Source organism: Antechinus flavipes, chromosome 4 (genome assembly GCF_016432865.1).
Source record: "Antechinus flavipes isolate AdamAnt ecotype Samford, QLD, Australia chromosome 4, AdamAnt_v2, whole genome shotgun sequence".
NCBI lineage: Eukaryota > Metazoa > Chordata > Mammalia > Dasyuromorphia > Dasyuridae > Antechinus > Antechinus flavipes.
Window position 1 is genome coordinate 268,648,039 of NC_067401.1, and position 19,174 is coordinate 268,667,212.

Genomic DNA, 19,174 nt, shown 5'->3' on the forward strand with positions numbered 1-19,174 from the left:
TAATCAAAACCATTTGTACTGACTAAGAAAGAGTAGTTGATCAATGGAATAGGTTATGTTCACAGGACAAAATACTCAATGAGTATAGCAATCTAGTGTTTGACAAACCCAAAAACTTCAGTTTTTTGGGATAAGTACTCACTATTTGACAAAAACTGCTGGGAAAATAGGAAAATATTATGGCAGAAACTAGGCCTTGAACCACACCTAACACCACATATCAAGATAAAGTCAAAATAGGTTCAAGATTTACACATAAAAAGTGATATTAAAAGCAAATTATAAGAACACAGGGCAGTTTACCTGTCAGATTTGTGCAGAAGGAAGGAATTTCTGACAAAAGTAGAGCTGGAACTCATTATTAAACATCAAATAGATTGTTCTGATTGTATTAAGTTGGGGAGTTTTCATGCAGATGAAGCTGGTGCAGGCAGAATTGTGGGGGAGGCAGTGGATTGGGAGGATATTTTTGCATTTAAGGGTTCTAGTGAGGGCCTCATCTCTGAAGTGTGTGAAGAATTAACTCAATCAATTCTTAGGGAATTTAGGGAGTTAGGACCATTCTCCGATTGGTGAATGGGGGGGAATGTGAACAGACAGTTTTCAAGTTAAGACTTTGAGGCCATTTCTAGTCATGTGTGTGTGTGGGTACTCTGATTTGATTGGAGAGGTACAAATCGGGATGGCTCTGGGGTTCCACTGCACACACTCAGATTAGCTGAGATCACAGGAGAAGACAATGGTGGTTTTGGAGGTCTGTTTTGGGGGGAGAGATGGGACACTAGTGCATTCTTGATGGAGTTATGGGCAGATACGACCTTTCTGGACAGCAACTTGAAACTATGCTCAGGAGGTTATCAGACTGTGTGTGCCCTTTGGTCCAGCAGTGTTTCTGCTGGGCTTGTATTCCAAGGAAGTCTTGAAGGGGTGAAGGGACACATGTATGGGGCTGTTTGTGGCTGCCCTTTTTGTGGTGGTAGGAGGCTAGGAGCTGGATGGATGTCTATCAGTTGGAGAGTGACTGAGTGAGTTATGGTGTATGAATGTTATAAAATATTGCTCTTTTGTGGGAAATTATTAACAGAATGATTTTAGAGAGGCCTGGAGATATATATATATATATCTGGGATTTCATTGTGCACAGCACCAGCATAATTGTACGATGGCCAATTCTGATAGATGTGGCTCTTCTCAACAGTGAGATGGATCAAGCCAATGGGAGCCATCTACCCCCGGAGAGAAGACTATGGGAGCTGAGTATAAATCACAACCTGGCATTTTCATTTCTTTTGTTATTTTTTACTTGAGTTTTGTTTTCTTTCTCATTTTCTTCTTGTGCAGCAAGATGGTTGTATGGATGCATATGGCTATATTGCATTTTTTTTAAAAAAAGAATTAGAGTATGTAATGAGGAAGCAAAATTATCACTCTTTGCAGATGATTTGATGGTACACTTAGAGAACCTTAGAGAATCAACAAAAAAATACTAGAAACAATCCACAACTTTAGCACAATTGCAGGATACAAAATAAATCCAAATAAATCATCAGCATTTTTATATATTCCAACAAAGTCCAACATTAAAGATAAAAAGAGAAATTCCTTTAAAATAACTGTAGAAAAAAACATTTATTAGCAAAATCACGAACTATATGAACACAATTATAAAACACTTCTCACACAATTAAAGTCAGATCTAATTAATTAGAAAAATAGTAAGTGCTTATGGGTAGGCTGAGGGAATATAATAAAAAGGACAATACTACCTAAATTGCCAAGAAATTATTTTACAGATCCAGAAAAAAATTAATAATAAAGTTCATCTAGAAGAACAAAAAGTCAAAATTTTTGAGGGAGTTAATGAAAAAATGCAAATAAAGGGGGCCTAGCTGTGCCAGACTTAAAACTATATTGCAAAGCAATAGTCATCAAAACCATTTGGTACTAGCTAAGAAATAGAGTAGTTGATCAATGAAATAAATTAGCTTCACAAGATAAAATAGTCAATGATGATAGTAATTCAGTGTTTGACAAAACCAAAGACCTTAGTTTTTAGGATAAGAACTCACTATTTAACAAAAACTTCTGGAAAAATTGTAAAATATATACCAGAAACTAGGCATTGATCCACACCTAACACTGTATTCCAGGATAAAATTGAAATGGGGTCATGATAAAGACATACTGATATTATAAGCAAATTAGAAGAAAAGGGGATAGTTTACCTCTTGGATTTGTGGAGAAGGAAGGAATTTGGGGAAACTGGGGCACTAATACATTTTTGGTGGAGTTTTAAAGTGATCCAACCATTCTGGAGAGCAATTTGGAACTATGTCCAAAGGGCTTTCAAACTGTGCGTACCCTTTTATCCAGCCGTGTTCCTACTGGGTTTTATTTCCCAAAGAGAACTTAAAAGAAGGAAAGGGACCTATATGTGCAAAAATGTTTGTGACAGCCCTTTCTGTGGTAGCAAGAAACTGGAAACTAAGTGGATGCTTATCAATTGGAGAATGGCTAAATAAATTATGATATATGAATGTTGTGGAATATTATTGGACAAGAAATGATCAGCATGATGATTTCAGAGAGGCTGAAGAGACTTACATGAATTGATGCTAAGTGAAATCAGCAGAACCAGTAGATCATTTAACATGGAAACAATAAGATAATACAATGATTAATTCTGATGTACATGGCCCTTTTCAACAATGAGATGGTTCAGGTCAATTCCAAAGATCTTGTAATGAAGATAGCCATTTATATTCAGAGAGAGGATTGTGGGAACTAATTGTGGATCACAACATAAACATTTTCACTCTTTGGTGTTTGCTTGCATTTTTTTTTCTTTTTTTTTCCTTTTTGATTTGAGTTTTTTTTTTGTTCAGCAAGATAGTTGTATAAATATGTATGCATATATTGGAGTTAACATATTTTCACCATGTTTAACGTATATTAGATTACTTGCCATCTAGAAGAAAGGGGGGAGGGGAAAATAATTGGAACACAAGGTTTTAAAAGGGTTAATGTTGAAAAATTATCTATACATATATTTTGAAAATAAAAAGCTTTAATAAAAAAATAATAATCAAGACCTATAGCAATCTAGTATTTTACAAATCTCCAATCTCCAGCTTCTGGAATAAGAATTTGACAAATCATAATTTGAAAAAAATTGCTGGAAAAACTATAAAATGTCAGAAACTCAGCATAGGTTTACATCTCACATACCATATCAAAATAAGGTCAATATAGGTACATGATAAAGGCATAAAAGATGATACCATAAACAAAGTAGGAGAGAAAGAGATCATTTACCTATCAGATCTTTGAAGAATAGAGGAATTTATGACCAAAGAAGAAGCAGAGAACATGAAAAACTTTGATCACATTAAATTATTATTTTTTTTTTGCAAAAATGAAACCAACAGAAACAAGATGAAAAGGGAAGTACAAAGCTAGGGAAAAAAATCTTTATAACTTTTTTTTCTGATAAACATCTCATTTATAAAATGTATAAAGAACTTGTGTCAAATTGTAAGAAAACTAGTCATTTTCCAATTGATACATAGTCAAAAGATATGAACAGACAAGTTTTAGATGATGAAATTCAAGTCATCTATTATATAAAAAAATTCTCTAAATCATTATTGATAAAGAAATACAATTTAAAATAACTCTAAGGGTATCATCTCACACCTCACAGATTGGCTAAAATGACTGGAAAAGGTAATGATAAATGTTGGAGTGGATGTGGGAAAATTTGGACACTAATATATTGTTGGTAGAGTTGTGAAACAATCCAACCTTTCTGGAGAGCAATGTGGAACTATAACTAAAAGGCAATAATTACTTTGCATCTCGTTTGAGCAGCAGTACCATTGTTGGATCTGTGTCCAAAGAAAATCATAGAGGGGAAAGAACTCATCAATTGGAGAATGGCTGAACAAGTTGTGAAATATGAAGAAAATGAAGTATTATTATTCTATAAAAATTATAAATAAGCTGATTTTCAAAACACCTGGAAAGATTTACACAAACTGATGCTGAACAAAACAAGGAGAACCAGGAATACATTGTACATTATAACACCAAGAATTAGAGATGATCAAATATAAAAAAGCATGGTTCTTCTCAGTAGTTCATAGATCCAAAGCAATCCCAGTATATTTTGGTCAGAAAATGCCATCAGCATCCAGAAAAAGAACTAAGGAGACTGAATATAAATCAACACATGTTAAGTTCACTTATTTTTTTCTGTTTTTTTAATCTTTCCCATAGGTTTTTTTTCCCTTTTGTTCTGATTTTTCTCTCCCAACATTATTCATAAAGCAATGTGTTTTAAAAAGTAAACATACTACAATAACCAAATAGATAGATGATAGATATATAAATGGATTTTCATTTATTAAAGCAATAGTGATTTAGAGCAATTTTTCATATGTGCATAACTGGTCTTCATGTCTTCTAAAAACGGCCTATTTACAACCCTTGGGCCATTCATCAATTGGGGAATATCTCCTCTTTTTACTAAATGTGACTTACCTTACTTTTTAATTGAAAAATGAAGACTTTATCAGAGAAATTAGCTATAAAACTTTTTAATAGCACTTCAATGTCTTCTGGTATCTTTAAACAAAATATTTCTCAAATAACTCTATTTAATTGAATCAGTTTTTGCTTTGTCTGAAATGATTGCTAATCCTGCCTTTTGTGCTTCAATTGATGCATAATAACTTCTGTTCCAGCTCTTTATTTTGACTCTGTGTGTATCTGTCCATTTCAAATTCATCTCTTATAACATGTTGTTGGACTCTAGTTTCTAATCCATTCTATCTGCTTCAGTTTTATAAGCAAACTTTATAAACTACCTTTAAGTGCATGCAGTAAAAGATAGTATTCTGTCATAGACCAAGAAACTTAGATTCATATCACATACTAAATGAGTGATATTTGGTTATTCACTTAACTTTATACTTCTTTCTTTTCTATTTCTTAAGAAAAAATGATAATGATAATGTGTATTTGAATAAATTCTTATTTTGCAAAAATTGAAATAATCTCTCAAAAATTATTCCAAGGAAGTCTACATTCTTGTGATTCATACCAAGCTGGGGACCAGCCTAAATTTAGAAAGACTCATCATCCGGTTAGTTAAAGGATGAGTTTTTCACCAACAATAAGCCAAAGAGGATTATAGCCTACATCAGTGTTCAGAGTACTTACATAGACAAAATCACAGTCCTGTGAAATACTAACATTGTACTAACAATAAATGTATCTCACAAAGTTATATTCAAATGAGATGATGTTTGTAACCACTTTCTAAATAACATTCTACATCACTGTGAGATATTTTTTTCCTTCTGAAATGATATAAAATAAACTTAAGCCCCTTTAGTTGACTTGCTAATTATAATATGATGCTTTTGTTTCTTTATTAAACAAACCCAACACATTTGAAGTTTATATATATATAATATATATATATATATATATATATATATATATATATATATATATAATATATATATATATATATATAATATATATATATATTCTTTGACAGCAGCTTCATTTCAGCAAGTCCACAAAAATGTAAAGTAAAATCTAGATTACATTCCCTTATTTATTTATTTTTTTTTGATTTTCTAGGAAGGAGCAACACTAATTTTCTCTTGTAGCCTGATCTATTTATGTTATCTAATATCTGTATAAAGTTATTTTCTTGCTTTCTCCTAGCTCTTAATAGAAAAAATACATTAATTAAGTGACTTCCTCTAACCTCCTCCTGCTTATTTCTTTATCCCTGAAATTGTTCTTAGTTAAGAGATCTGCTGGTTTTTTTCTTTGGAGTCAGAAAAGCTAGCTTTCTTTCTTTTTTTTTTTTTTTTTTTTTTTTTTTTTGCCTAGCATTGTTTAAAGCAATTTAAATGAATCTTGCCTACATGTAGCACCAGGTAGCAAGTGCTATTCCATAAACTCAATTAAGAACATGTTTATCTTCCAATTTAATTTGTTTTCTTAATCATTCTATTTCCCAAAACACACAGATTTTGTTATCATTCAATCATCTTTCAGTTCTATTCCATTTTTCATGGCCCCATTCTGGGGTTTCTTAGAAAAGGTGCTGGAATAGTTTGGCATTTCCTTCACCAATTCACTTTACAGATGAGGCAAATGAGCAAATAGAGTTGAGTGGCTTATCCAGGGTCACATAACAAGTAAATGTCTGAGACCAGATTTGAACTCATGTAGGTGAGTTTCTCTGACTCCTGATATCTACTTGCCCTGAAAACAGTTCACTTATAAACAACAATAACAAAACCCTCGTTGCTTTTGTGATTTTTATAGCTATGATACTGTTTCTTCTTCGGTCTCCTTTCAAGAATCATTTTATAGAGTTCAGGCCTTTTCTTTTTCCAATGAATCTTAGAGTTTGAAGAAGACTCGATGGTCATCTAGACCAATTCCTACTGTATTAAGTTCAGGCTGGTTATATTCTTATGGCAAATGTTGTATATAAGATGCAAAATTTATTACAACATATAAATCTAATCTCCATTATTACTCTTAAATACTTATCTAAGCAACAATTTAACCATCTCAATGACAGGGAACTCGTTAAACTCTCTCCTTCTCTACCGATCCCAAGGCACTTAATTCATTTCAGGATGATTCCAGTGTTTAGAAAGCTTTTCTTTATAAAAAGTCATAATCTATCTCCATGTACCTTCTAACCATTTATCCAAATTCTTCCCAGTGGGATTAAACAAAATGAAATTATTCTTCTTCATGACAATCCTTCAAATTTTTGAAGAAATGATTATTTCCATTCTGACTTCAATGATATAATGAATTTTTATATGTGGTATCAATTCAATTTACCTGAAAAATAAGGGGAAAACAGCCAGTCACTTAAGACCTCTTTATTTTCTCTTTAATTCAAGATTATTTTGGCCCCATTTCCATCAAGATTCATTTGTATCTCATGGTTTTCTATTTCAGTAATGCTGTTCTAAATTGATCCCAATTGATAATGCATCCCGTGCCAATCTTAAACCTAGTATACTTTAGGGTATCATCAGATTGGAAATCTAAGGGATGATAAGAAACAATAGCTTAGCAATTTTCATTAAACTCCTGGTTATAATGGATGCATGAATGAACAGAAAGTAACTCAGCTCTCCTATATATATTCTCAAAAGAAAATTATTTTAATTCAAAACATGATGAAAGAAAATAGGAATTATCTTGGATTAATAATTATTCTCAGAGTATTCATCAACCAATAAGGCTTTTAAAACACATGAAGAAAATGATAGTAGGTTAAGATGGAAATGTGAATACAAAAGAGTTGCATGTTCATTGCATTAGTGTTAAAGTGACTATTAATAATATAGCATGCTGAAAATAATTTTGAGCGATATTGGTTACAATAAGAAAATCAAAAAGAAGAGAAGGAATTGCTCAGAGTAAATAAATGATTATAATTGTCACAAAACAAAGAAAAATAAGTTGTTATCCTATGTCTCTAAGAAAATAATTTTAAAAATCTTTAGATTGGAAAGGTAGAAGAAAATGTGCAAACTGAAACCCAAGAAAAGTGAGAAGATGATAAGAGAATATCTAGGTTTTTTTTAAATAAATTTATCACTATAGTCATTTAAATTTCATTAAAGATTAACTTTATTGTTCTGAATGAACTGATGAACATGATTTCTAATACTGTCCATGACATCTAAGCTGCCATATTTAGAGAAGAAACAAGAATCTAGTTGAGAACTTCTCAGGAGGGAATCACTAAATCTTTGAAGTTTATAACAACAAAGGAATTTTAATTTTCTCATTCTCTCTTCTTCCTACAGGGGTGTGTGTGTGTGTGTGTGTGTGTGTGTGTGTGTGTTTCTTTTGTATTCAATTTATATTTTATTTAAGAACAAAGCCAAAGCTTGAAATTTTCTGTATCAAATTCATTTGATCAAATTGGAAAATGGAAGGAAGATGGGAAGTAGCAGTGTTTTGGATGGCTCAACTATAGGTACAGTTGTACCAGGAGAGGAAGTGGTTCTGCCTCCCAAAAAGTATGTTAGCAATTTGTATAATAGGAGGAAAATATTTTGATACTGTCACCTTGGGGGCGGGGAGGGGAAACCTCTGCTTGATCTACATTAGTTTGTGAATAGGTAACCAGCTTCCCTTTTTTTCCTCAAAATCCTTCATCTTTCTTCTTTGACCCATAACCTGCCAGTTATCATCATCTCTAATCTACACAAAGGAAAATTAGTTTTTTTATTTTTAAGTCATATTATAGCAACTAATCTTTTTTTATTTTTTTTTAATTTTTATTTAATAATTACTTTATATTGACACTCGTTTCTGTTCCAATTTTTTTTCCCTCCCTCCCTCCACCCCCTCCCCTAGATGGCAAGCAGTCCTTTATATGTTGGATATGTTGCAGTATATCCTAGATACAATATATGTTTGCAGGACTGAACAGTTCTCTTGTTGCATAGGGAGAATTGGATTCAGAAGGTATAAATAACCCGGGAAGAAAAACAAAAATGCAGATAGTTCACATTCGTTTCCCAGTGTTCTTTCTTTGGGTGTAGCTGCTTTTGTCCGTCATTTATCAATTGAAACTCAGATCTCTTTGTCAAAGAAATCCACTTCCATCAAAATATGTCCTCATACAATATCGTTGTCGAAGTGTATAATGATCTCCTGGTTCTGCTCATTTCACTTAGCATCAGTTCATGTAAGTCTCGCCAGTCCTCTCTGTATTCATCCTTATAGCAACTAATCTTGAGGATTTTTATACTCTGAATCTGGTCCTTTTGTTCATAACAAGTCTATTTTCTCATTTTTCTATTTCAGAAACATGGAAAAACCAACTTTAGGTCCCTGAAAGTTTCCTTCTTCCATTGGTATAGACAAGAATACAAAATTCCCATAGAAAGTATGCCACAGATATACAAACAAATTTCTGTGAAATGCTTTATTTGAAAGGTTTTCACAGAAAAGTAATTCAGAACACAATAGCTCACTGATATCAATGCTCTTCATGTAATACATGTGCTTCCTTTCTCACTATTGAATAGGTAAATATTCCTCACCTGCTTTTTATAAGCTTTGAGCTTAATTTTTTGTTTAGGGACCTACAACTGCTATGTTACTACTCTGGAAAGGAGGTTTTCCTCTTTTTGGCAGATTGTTTTAAAATCTAATACTCAGTGTTATGTGTTTTCAAAACAACTGTATACTTGGAGTTGAATAGAATAAATTTAAAAAAAAAAGATGATCAATAGCATTTTCCATTATTTTACCAGATATTTGGGGGCTTTTATTTAGTTAAAATAATAGATCAGGAAGAGTCCTAAGAGACTTTTAGTCGAATACTCTCTCTTAAATAAGCAGATCTCTTAACCACATTTTTTCCCCTTTCTTTAAAGTACACAGGGATAAAGACTCTATAATCTATTTTGATAGCTCGTTTCAGTATTTTTTTTTCACTCTGAATTAGGTATTTTTCTTTTTAACCCACTAAAATTCTTTAATTTTGAATCTGTTTCCATTTCATCAGTCTTAAGACAATGAAACTTAGCAACTCCATCATAAAATTTAATTGCATAGTTGAAAATAGTTAGCTGTTAACTTTTTAACTTTGTCTTTTTCTAGAAAAGCCATCCATCACCTAATTTGTTAACATTTTCCCATATGAAAAACATGTTACATTATAGTAGAAATCATTAAGCCCAGACACTTGGGCTTAAACAAATTTGTTGTCTCACTTTGGACAAGTCATTTAACATTGCTGAATCTTATATTCATCTGCAAAATATCTGTTTCATTGAGACATGAAAAGAAAATGCTTTGCAAGTCTTAAAGTGAAATAAAAAATATTAAGTATCCCTCTATAACTCCTAGGCTTCTAAGTGGTAGGTACAGTAGACTGACCATGAAGCCTGGTGTGAGAGGACTTATCTTCAAATCTTGCCTCATACCTTTACTAGATATGTAACCCCATTTGCTTCTGAATTTGAAAATAAAGGAGAAAACTCGTAAGATTAGGAAATGTTTCCCTTAGAATTGAGAGGTGTGAAAGTAATGTATACCTTCCATGAAGGACAAAATTCAAAATCATAGAATTGGAGAAGGGATGTTGGAAACAGAAAGTAGGCAAATTTGAGTAAGAAGCAGAAAATGTGAAGATTCATATTGGGAAATATTGCTGAAAGTATAACCCAGAACCAGATTGTTAAAGACTTTAAAAGTCAAGCTGGGGATCTTATATTTTAAACTAGAAGTAGGAGGTTAAAACTAAAATGTTTTTGTTTTTTAGCAGAGAAGTGACATGGTCAGCCTGGAAAAGGAAGATTTTTCTCCCTTAGGCTTCAGATGAATTGAAAAGGAGAAAGTCTTATTTGTGAGAGTTCAAGTCAAGAGTTAAAATTTTCTGTAATAAGAATCTAAGCAAAAGGCTATGAAACTTTGAACTTTGTTGGTGCAGCTTCAGAGAAAGGGAAATTAAAAAAAACTATGAGGAATATTCTGGAAATAAAATTGTTGTGTTGGTAATGATTTGTGTATAGGGTGTATGGGTAATGAGAACCAAGGATGACTGAGATAAGAGAAGCTAAGGAAAAGGGCACAGCATCTCAAAACAGGAACAGCAAAATTTATAGAATGGGTAGGCTTAATAGGACAATACTGAATTCTTTTTTTAACATAAAAAAGTTTATATAACTCCAAAATATGTCCATGAAAATGTATAATAGGCATTTAGTATGAGATTTGAGTTCAAGAAAGAGAAAAGGGCTCAATATAGAGATCTGTAATTCATCTCTATACTCAAATACTTTAAAATTTGGATGATTTTGTCAGTGATAAAGATTATAACCTGGCCATGTCTACCCATCCTATGCAACAATTATTTTCTCATTGAACAGACTATCTGTTCAATATGCTAGAGGTTTATATTATTTTCTCTTAGCCTTACAAGAATACTAGAGAGATACCCCCATTATATACTGTCATTTCTTGCCCAACCCAGTGATTTTTACCAATAGACCAATGAAAATTGAATCAAATTGATCTAAAAATTATGATCACCAACAGAGAAGAGATACATAAATGACAGAAGAGATTCCAAAACATGTCCCTTAGCAATATCCATACATCATAAGTTGTAGGACAACTTGATGAAAAGGCATCTGAAGAATCATCAGTATCATGAAAATACAGGTATGAATGAATTTTAAAAGAAGGTAATCAACACTATGAAATAATGTAGTTAAATCAGGCACCATCCCAAAACTAGTCATGATATTTTACTTAGGGATGGTCCCAACTGACATTTAAAATTAGAGTGACAATGGCAAATATTACACAGGTTTTGTGACAGTCAAATGAGATCTATGTACAAAGAGCATCCCAAGTTTTAAAGCTCTCTATAAGATAAATTATTATTATTATTATTTTAATAGTTTATTTTTTCTCAGTTAAAAAGTAAAAAAATAATAATTCTTAAAAAGTTTTGATTTACAATATCAAGTGTTCATGAGTAGGCCAAACTAATATAATAAAAATGACAATTCTATCTAAATTAATCTACTTATTCAGTGTCATACCAATCAAACTGCCAAGAAATTATTTTTGAGCTAGAAAAAAATAATAAAATAATTCATTTGAAAGAACAAAATCTCAAGAATTTCAAGGGGATTAATAAAAAAATGCAAATGAAAAATGATCTACCTATACCAGATTTAATAATATATTATAGAGCAGCAGTCATCAAAATAATTTGGTACTGATTAAGAAAAAAAGTAGATGATCAGTGGAATAGGTCAGGTTCACAAGACACAATAGTCAGGGATTATAGTAATCTAGTCTTCAATAAACCCAAGGACTCTAATTTCTGGGATAAGAGCTCACTATTTGACAAAAATTGTTGAAAATATTGGAAAATAATATAGCATAAACTAGGTATTGAACAACACCTAATACTCTATATCAAGATAAAGCCAAAATGGATTCAGGGTTTAGACATAAAGGGCAATACTATAAGCAAATTAGAACAAGGAATAGTCTACTGCTCAGATCTGTATAAAAGGAAGGAACTTATGGATAAAGAAGAAATGGAGAACATTATGAAATGCAAAATGAATAATTTTCTTTATATTAAATTAAAAAGTTTTATAAACAAAACCAATGCAGCAATTTTGAAAGAAAGAAAATTGGGGGGAAATATTTATATTCAAGGATTCTGATAGAGGCCTTATTTCTAAAATATACAGAAAATTAACTCGAATTTATAAAAATGCAAACTATTCTCCAATTGATAAATGGTTAAAGAATATTAACAATTTTCACATGAAGAAATTAAAGCCATAGTCATATGAAAAAAAATTATCTAAATCACTATTGATTACTCAAATGCAATTTAAGACAACTCTGAAGTACCACTACACATCTATCAGATTGGTTAAAATGATAGGAAAAGATAATGATAGATGTTGGAAGAGTTATGGGAAAAGTGGGATACTAATACTTTGTTAGTGGAGTCATGAACTGATCCAATCAATCTAGAGAGCAATTTGGAACTGTGCCCAAAGGGCTATCAAACTGTTCATATCCTTTGATGTTTATACTGAATTTGTATCCCAAAGAGATCATAAAAAAGGGAAAAGGATCCTCTTTTGCAAAAATGTTAGTAGCAGTCCTTTTTGTTGTGACAAGAAACTAGAAACTGAATAGATGCCCATCATTGGAGAATGGCTGAATGTTATGATATACAAGTGTTATGAAATATTGTTATTCTGTAGGAAACAATGAGCATAATGATTTTAAAAAGGCCAAGAGAGACTTGCATGAACTGATGTTAAGTGAAGTGAGTAGAATTAACAGAATGTTGTTCAGAGCAAAAAAGAAGATTTTGTAATGATTAGCTCTGATGAATGTGGCTCTTTTTAGCAATAATTTTTCAAGCCATTTCCAATAGATTAGTGATGGAGAGAGCCATCTGCATCCAGAAAGAGGATGATGGGGACTGCATGTGGATCATAGTATAGTATTTTCACCTTTTTTTGTTATTGTTTGCTTGGGGTTTTTTTGTTCTTTTTTTTTTCTTTTTTGATCTGATTTTTCTCATGCAGCATGGCAAATTTGGAAATATGTTTAGAGGAATTGCACATTTTTAACATATATTGGATTGTTTGCTGTCTAGAGGAAGGATTGAAGGGAAGGAGGAGACAAAAAAATGTGGAAAACAAGGTTTTGCAAGGATAAATGTTGAAAACTATCTTTGTATGTATTTTGAAAATAAAAAAAACTATTATAAAAAATTAAACAAAACTATAATGGAGCTGGGATAAAAGAAGTGAGTAAAATAGTGAAGGAGAAATAATAAGGGAAGCATAGTAGATCTAAACAGCAGAGAGGTCAGTTGAATTTGTGTAACACAAAATTTGTAGTTAGCCCAGTATGAACAGCTACATGATTTTCTCCATCTTTATTCAACAACACCTATAAGGAGACAAAGATTATAATAGTGGGAGAGATCCAAAGATAAGACTCAGCCTGGCATAATCAATGATATGAGAAGGGGTATATGGGATTCCAGGATGGGTGGCAGTGTAGAGTTTAATTAGCTCATCATAGAGTTACTATGGGGATAAGACTAGAAAGGGACAAGTATAGGGAAGAGAACTTTAGGATTAAGACATCAGAGATCAAGGTATGGATATAAAGAGTAGAATTTTGTAAGGGAAAGCAGAGGGAATATTAAAAGAAATCAATAGATCATGGCTGCCAAAATTCTTGAACATAAAATAGTACATTTATGAATGATAGCTGAGTCAAGGGTTTGACCATTTTTACTTATGACTGAAGGAGGGTGAAGAAGTAGCTCAAGAGAGGTGAGTTTAGGAACTAAATGATTAGAGTATTTAAGGGAAAATCAATATGTATATTAAAATCTCCTTATGTGAGTTCAGGAATTGGAAAAGAGAGAAAAGCAAACTTTTCATACTCATTGAGGAAGAAAGGAAAGAATCACAGGCCTGGCTACCAGGATTTTAATTGGGTGAATATAAGAATAGTATAAAGAGCATAAAAGAAGAAAGGTTAGGGAATGATGGAAGGAGAGGACATGGAAGTTACAATAGAGAACAAAGAACATTTGAACTCCAAAAGAGTCAAAGAGAATGACTGAAATTTATAATCCCCAAATTATGGCCAATAACTTGCCTTACATTATACTAAATGTGATACTCATTATTATATCTTCTGCCCTGCATGTGTGTATGTGTGTTGGAGGGGAATTGGAATAAAATACACAATTTTTCTCTATTCTTAATTTTAATACCAGAAAAAGTATTTTTTTTTAGTGCTTCAAGACTAAATAATTATACTTTTTCTTTGTTTTTCAATGTCATATCAAGGAGTTGTGTCAGTTAAAGCAGATACAATGCTGAAGTAATTGCAACATCAAAAAGAAGACAGATTGTTTAAGAGAAAAATAGGACGTAACTGAAATTTGCTAAATATTTTTCTAAAAGGGTAAATGTGCATCAAATAAAAAAGACATGTTTATAAAAAAATTCCACTAACTGCCTGTATATTATGTATCAAAATATGATTATAAAGCACTATTAATAATGTGTAAGTTTTTTTTTTTAATTTGCTTGTTAGTTTTTACAGTATGTGAGATTAATTTGTCCTGAAGCATTACAAATACCTATGTTTTGCCTAAGAACAATCCAGGAATACCTTTAGGCTTCCTGGAGGTCTTTGGTACATTGATTCTGAGACTTTAATAATTTATTTATTAAAAAAGGGGGCGGGAAAGTTTGGTGGGGAGAAATCTGAAGCATTTAATATGACAAACATTTCATACCTTTTCATGTAGGCCTGACACCCATTATTTTTGAGGTTATTCAAAATCATGATCCAAACCTTTACCAAACAGTATGATAAATACATACTCTTAAAATAAGAATTTAATTAAGGCAGGCTAAGAAGATAAAACATTAGGTTTTTGTTTTTGCTTTTGTTTTTGTTTTGTTTGTTTTTAAACTAAATATTCTCTAAAACAATATATGAAAAAAATTTCCTGTTCCATAGCCTCTATAAAGTGCTTATTGATCCCTCCTTTAATGCAACTTTTTAATATCTGGAAAGAAGAATTATTTAGACCCATGACATTGGTATTAAAATCATTCTCCAAATTATATTTTATTTAATCTATCTTTCAAATCTAAAATCTAGATAACTTAATTGCCCAAAAATGAAGTCTCCAGCTTCAACAAGTTTACATTTTATTGAACTGAAACAATACAGAGATTAAAAAGGTAAAATTAATTGAAAAATAAAATTAAGACAGTGAAAGAGTGATGGGGGTAGCGATGAGATCTTTTGCAGGAAATGATACTTTAGCTGAACAGTGAAGGGAGTTAAGAATTCTAAAAAGTTATGAAGATTAAGAGAAAATGATTTCTTGAGCAGGACCAGGAGATCATTATATACTTCAACAACAATACTATATGATGATCAGTTCTGATGGACCTGCCATCTTCAGCAATGAGATGAACCAAATCAGTTCCAATGGAGCAGTAATGAACTGAACCAGCTACACCCAAGCGAAAGAATTCAGGGAGATGACTAAATACCATTACATTGAATTCCCAATCCCTATATTTTTGCCTGCCTGCATTTTTTTTTTTTTTATTTCCTTCACAGGCTAATTGTACAGTATTTCAGAGTGCGATTCTTTTTGCATGGCAAAATAACGGTTTGGACATGTAAACTTATTTTGTATTTCATTTATACTTTAATATATTTAACATGTATTGGTCATCCTGCCATCTAGGGGAGGAGATGGGGAGAAGGAGGAGAAAAATTTGAACAAAACGTTTGGCAATTGTCAATGCTGTAAAATTACCCATGAATATAACTTGTAAATAAAAAGCTATAATAAAAAGAGAGAGAGAGAGAGAGAGAGAGAATGATTTCCATAAAGTGGTGGAACCTTATATGCATACACAAATGTATAAACACATGAAAGCAAAATCCATGTACAGTGAACAAATGAATGAAAATTGTATAATGAGGAGTCATGAGAAAACAACCAATAAAGACAATTTGAAAAGAAAAAAAAGTTTATGAAAGGCTTTAAAAGCCTATCACAGAAGTTATTTTATTCTGTGGGCAAAAGAAAATTACACTCCTTGAGGATTTTGACAAGAAGAACTCGTAGACTTTGGAAATCTCAATTTAACACCTGGTTAGGAAGGGGTGATAATGTTGAGCAGTGAATAAAGAATTGCATTTGGAATCAGAATGGAAAATAGCATGGCTTAAATAGATAGAGGGATGGACTTGGAATCAGAGTTATATTTAAACTTTCTAATCAGACATCTATTTGCTATGTAAACTTGAGCAAGTCAACTCAAGTTTTTTCATAAATAATTTTCTCATCCTGTAACTAAGATTCAATTTTTCCTGATCCTTAACTTGCCTTATATGATGAGCTGACATATTGTCTCATTAGTGTTCTCCATCTTCTGAAATTATAATTTGTTTGATTTAATTATATCATTTATTTAAATATTAATATTAATTATTCAAATTCAATTCTAATTATGTTTATTTAAGTTCTATGTCTATCTGTAAAAAAAAAAGTCCACAAAGTCAGGAACTGTTTTTATTTGCTTTTTGTCTTCATATAACTAATGTCTCAGACACTTATAGAAGGCCTGGCACTGAGAAGGCCATTAATAAAAGTTTGTAAGTGCTTATTGGATTGAAAGCTACCAGATAGCTTATATGGGTCAGCTTCCCATGCACTCCCTTATTTTTAGTATTTGGGGGGGAAACTCTGGTTATTCCCCATTTGAAAAGAAAACACACCTTCTATTTACTCCAAGTACACAAGCTCCCTATAGACAATATCAGGAAGTTCTAGAAAAAAAAAAAATTAGAGAAAACACCAATCAATTTTAGTGAGGAAGGTAGGAAAAAATGGTGTTAAAGTCTGATCTTGAATAAAAAAAAATTAATTAATAGAAATATGAAATTGGAATTCAGAAGGGTAGGGATAATCTCCTTTGTCTTTCTATTCCCATCATCTAATATAAGGTCCATCATAAATACCCGTTTGATTAAAAACTTACAATCTTTTGCTCACATAGAATAAAAGATAGCAAGAAGCCTGTTCTTAAGGAGATTACAACATAACAGGTCCAGAAAAGTGGAGAGACTTCCACAGAACTGCCCATAATGAAAACTAAGAATGTGATTAGTGCAACAGAGATTCAAAGAACAGTTTCTTGAGAATTTGGTGGGAGGGGGAGGGAGGAGTGAGAAACTTTCAGCTAGGTTGGGGGAAAGTTATATATGGTTTCAGGTAGTGACATCTTGAAGAAAGGATAGACAAGATGGAAGGATAACATAGAGAATGAAATTGGGGAGAAGGGAGTACATTCCAGGAAAAAGAGAAAACATGATTAAAAACATAAAAATACATAAACACACACACACACACACACACACACATACACACACATCCATTTGGATTATTGTTGAATTAGTCTTTCATTATATTCAGATGGTTGCCTCACCTGACTTGAAAATCATGAAAAGATTAGTGGGTTTTAAATGTCATCTTGAGGTAATAAATATTTAGATGTGACAAATATTTACATTTGTGTTCAAAGAGAAAAGAAGAAAAAAATCTATTGGAGTTTGATCTTGAATTTCTGATGCACTCAAGAATATTTTTCAGGAAAATTCTATTAATATGAAAGTATGAAGCAATGATAGAAATTGAACGTATAATGTGGGTTTCTTATCTCACAGGCCTATCAATGATACTTAAAAATCTTCAGCACAGACACGTGTGTGTGTGTGTGTGTGTGTGTGTGTGTGTGTGTGTGTGTGTAATCTGAAGTCTTGAGAACAAGGAAACAGAATCATTAAATAATATAAAAACACTAGTGCTCTATTTTTATCTTAAGTGTCATTTTAGCACTATATAAAGCCACAATATTCATGAATTTGCATGCTCAGTTTGGGCTGTCTATGAGCAAAAAATAAATCTCAGTGATTAAAAAGAGCCTGAGAACATTATGAGTGATGTGTTGTTTGCAGTTTTTGGACAATCTGTGGAGTTGATAGTAATTGCACGGCCTCTTTGAGTTGCTTCTTAGTGCCTCCTCCTAGGGAGGAAAAAAATAATGTGTGTCATGTTACAAATTCCTATTTTTCTCTTAAATCACTCTGTCTCAGTTTTGATTTTGTGATTCTTTTGAAGTTCTCAATCTGCCTTAGCTGCATGATTCCTGGCATGACTTGCAGAAATGGAGGAAAAGTACGCTTACTTGGTTAGCAAGAAAGAAGCACTAAAGGAAATTTGACTGGGACATTTCAGTATAGGGATGTGAAGAAATAAGATGAATAATTTATTGCAAAGAAGCTATTTAGTTAAATGGAAGCACAGATAATGGATTAGGTACATATACAAATTTATGTAATATATATTTGTAAATATAAATATATAAATACACAAATATATTTTGCCATTTTGGCTGAATAGTTAGAGGCTTTTTTAATTATTAATTTATTAATATTAGTTATTATATGGCTAACAAAAACATCAGGAGATAAAATGATGTTTCAGGATTTAAAGAGGGCTTAGTATGTTTAGAGTAACCCTGAATTGAATTGTAGGGTGATATAATTGGGACTATTTTTGATACTACAGAAGTTTTATTATCTATAGTAGAAATATTGACAAAAAATTTAGTTTTATTCCTTTAATCCTCTCTATAATTAATGTACAATTACTTTTTCTATAGTTTTCAATTTCTGAAGTGGCTTTAGTTAGTGTCCCTGAACCAAAATGGCTTTGTTTCTAAATCAAAAACAATACCATTCTTATTTTTTTTTTAATTTTATTTTAAGGGGCTAGAAAGATTGTGAAGTTGATAGAGAACCAGCTTCGGAGTCAGAAGGACCAAAATTTAAATCTCACCACAGACACTTAATATTTCCTAGCTATATGATCCTGGACAAGTAATTTACCCTCAATTGTCTCACTAAAATAAAGTTAACTTCAAACTTAAATACAAAGTGAGAAAAGAAAAAAATAACAAAACATTGCCATATACAGAAAAAAAAC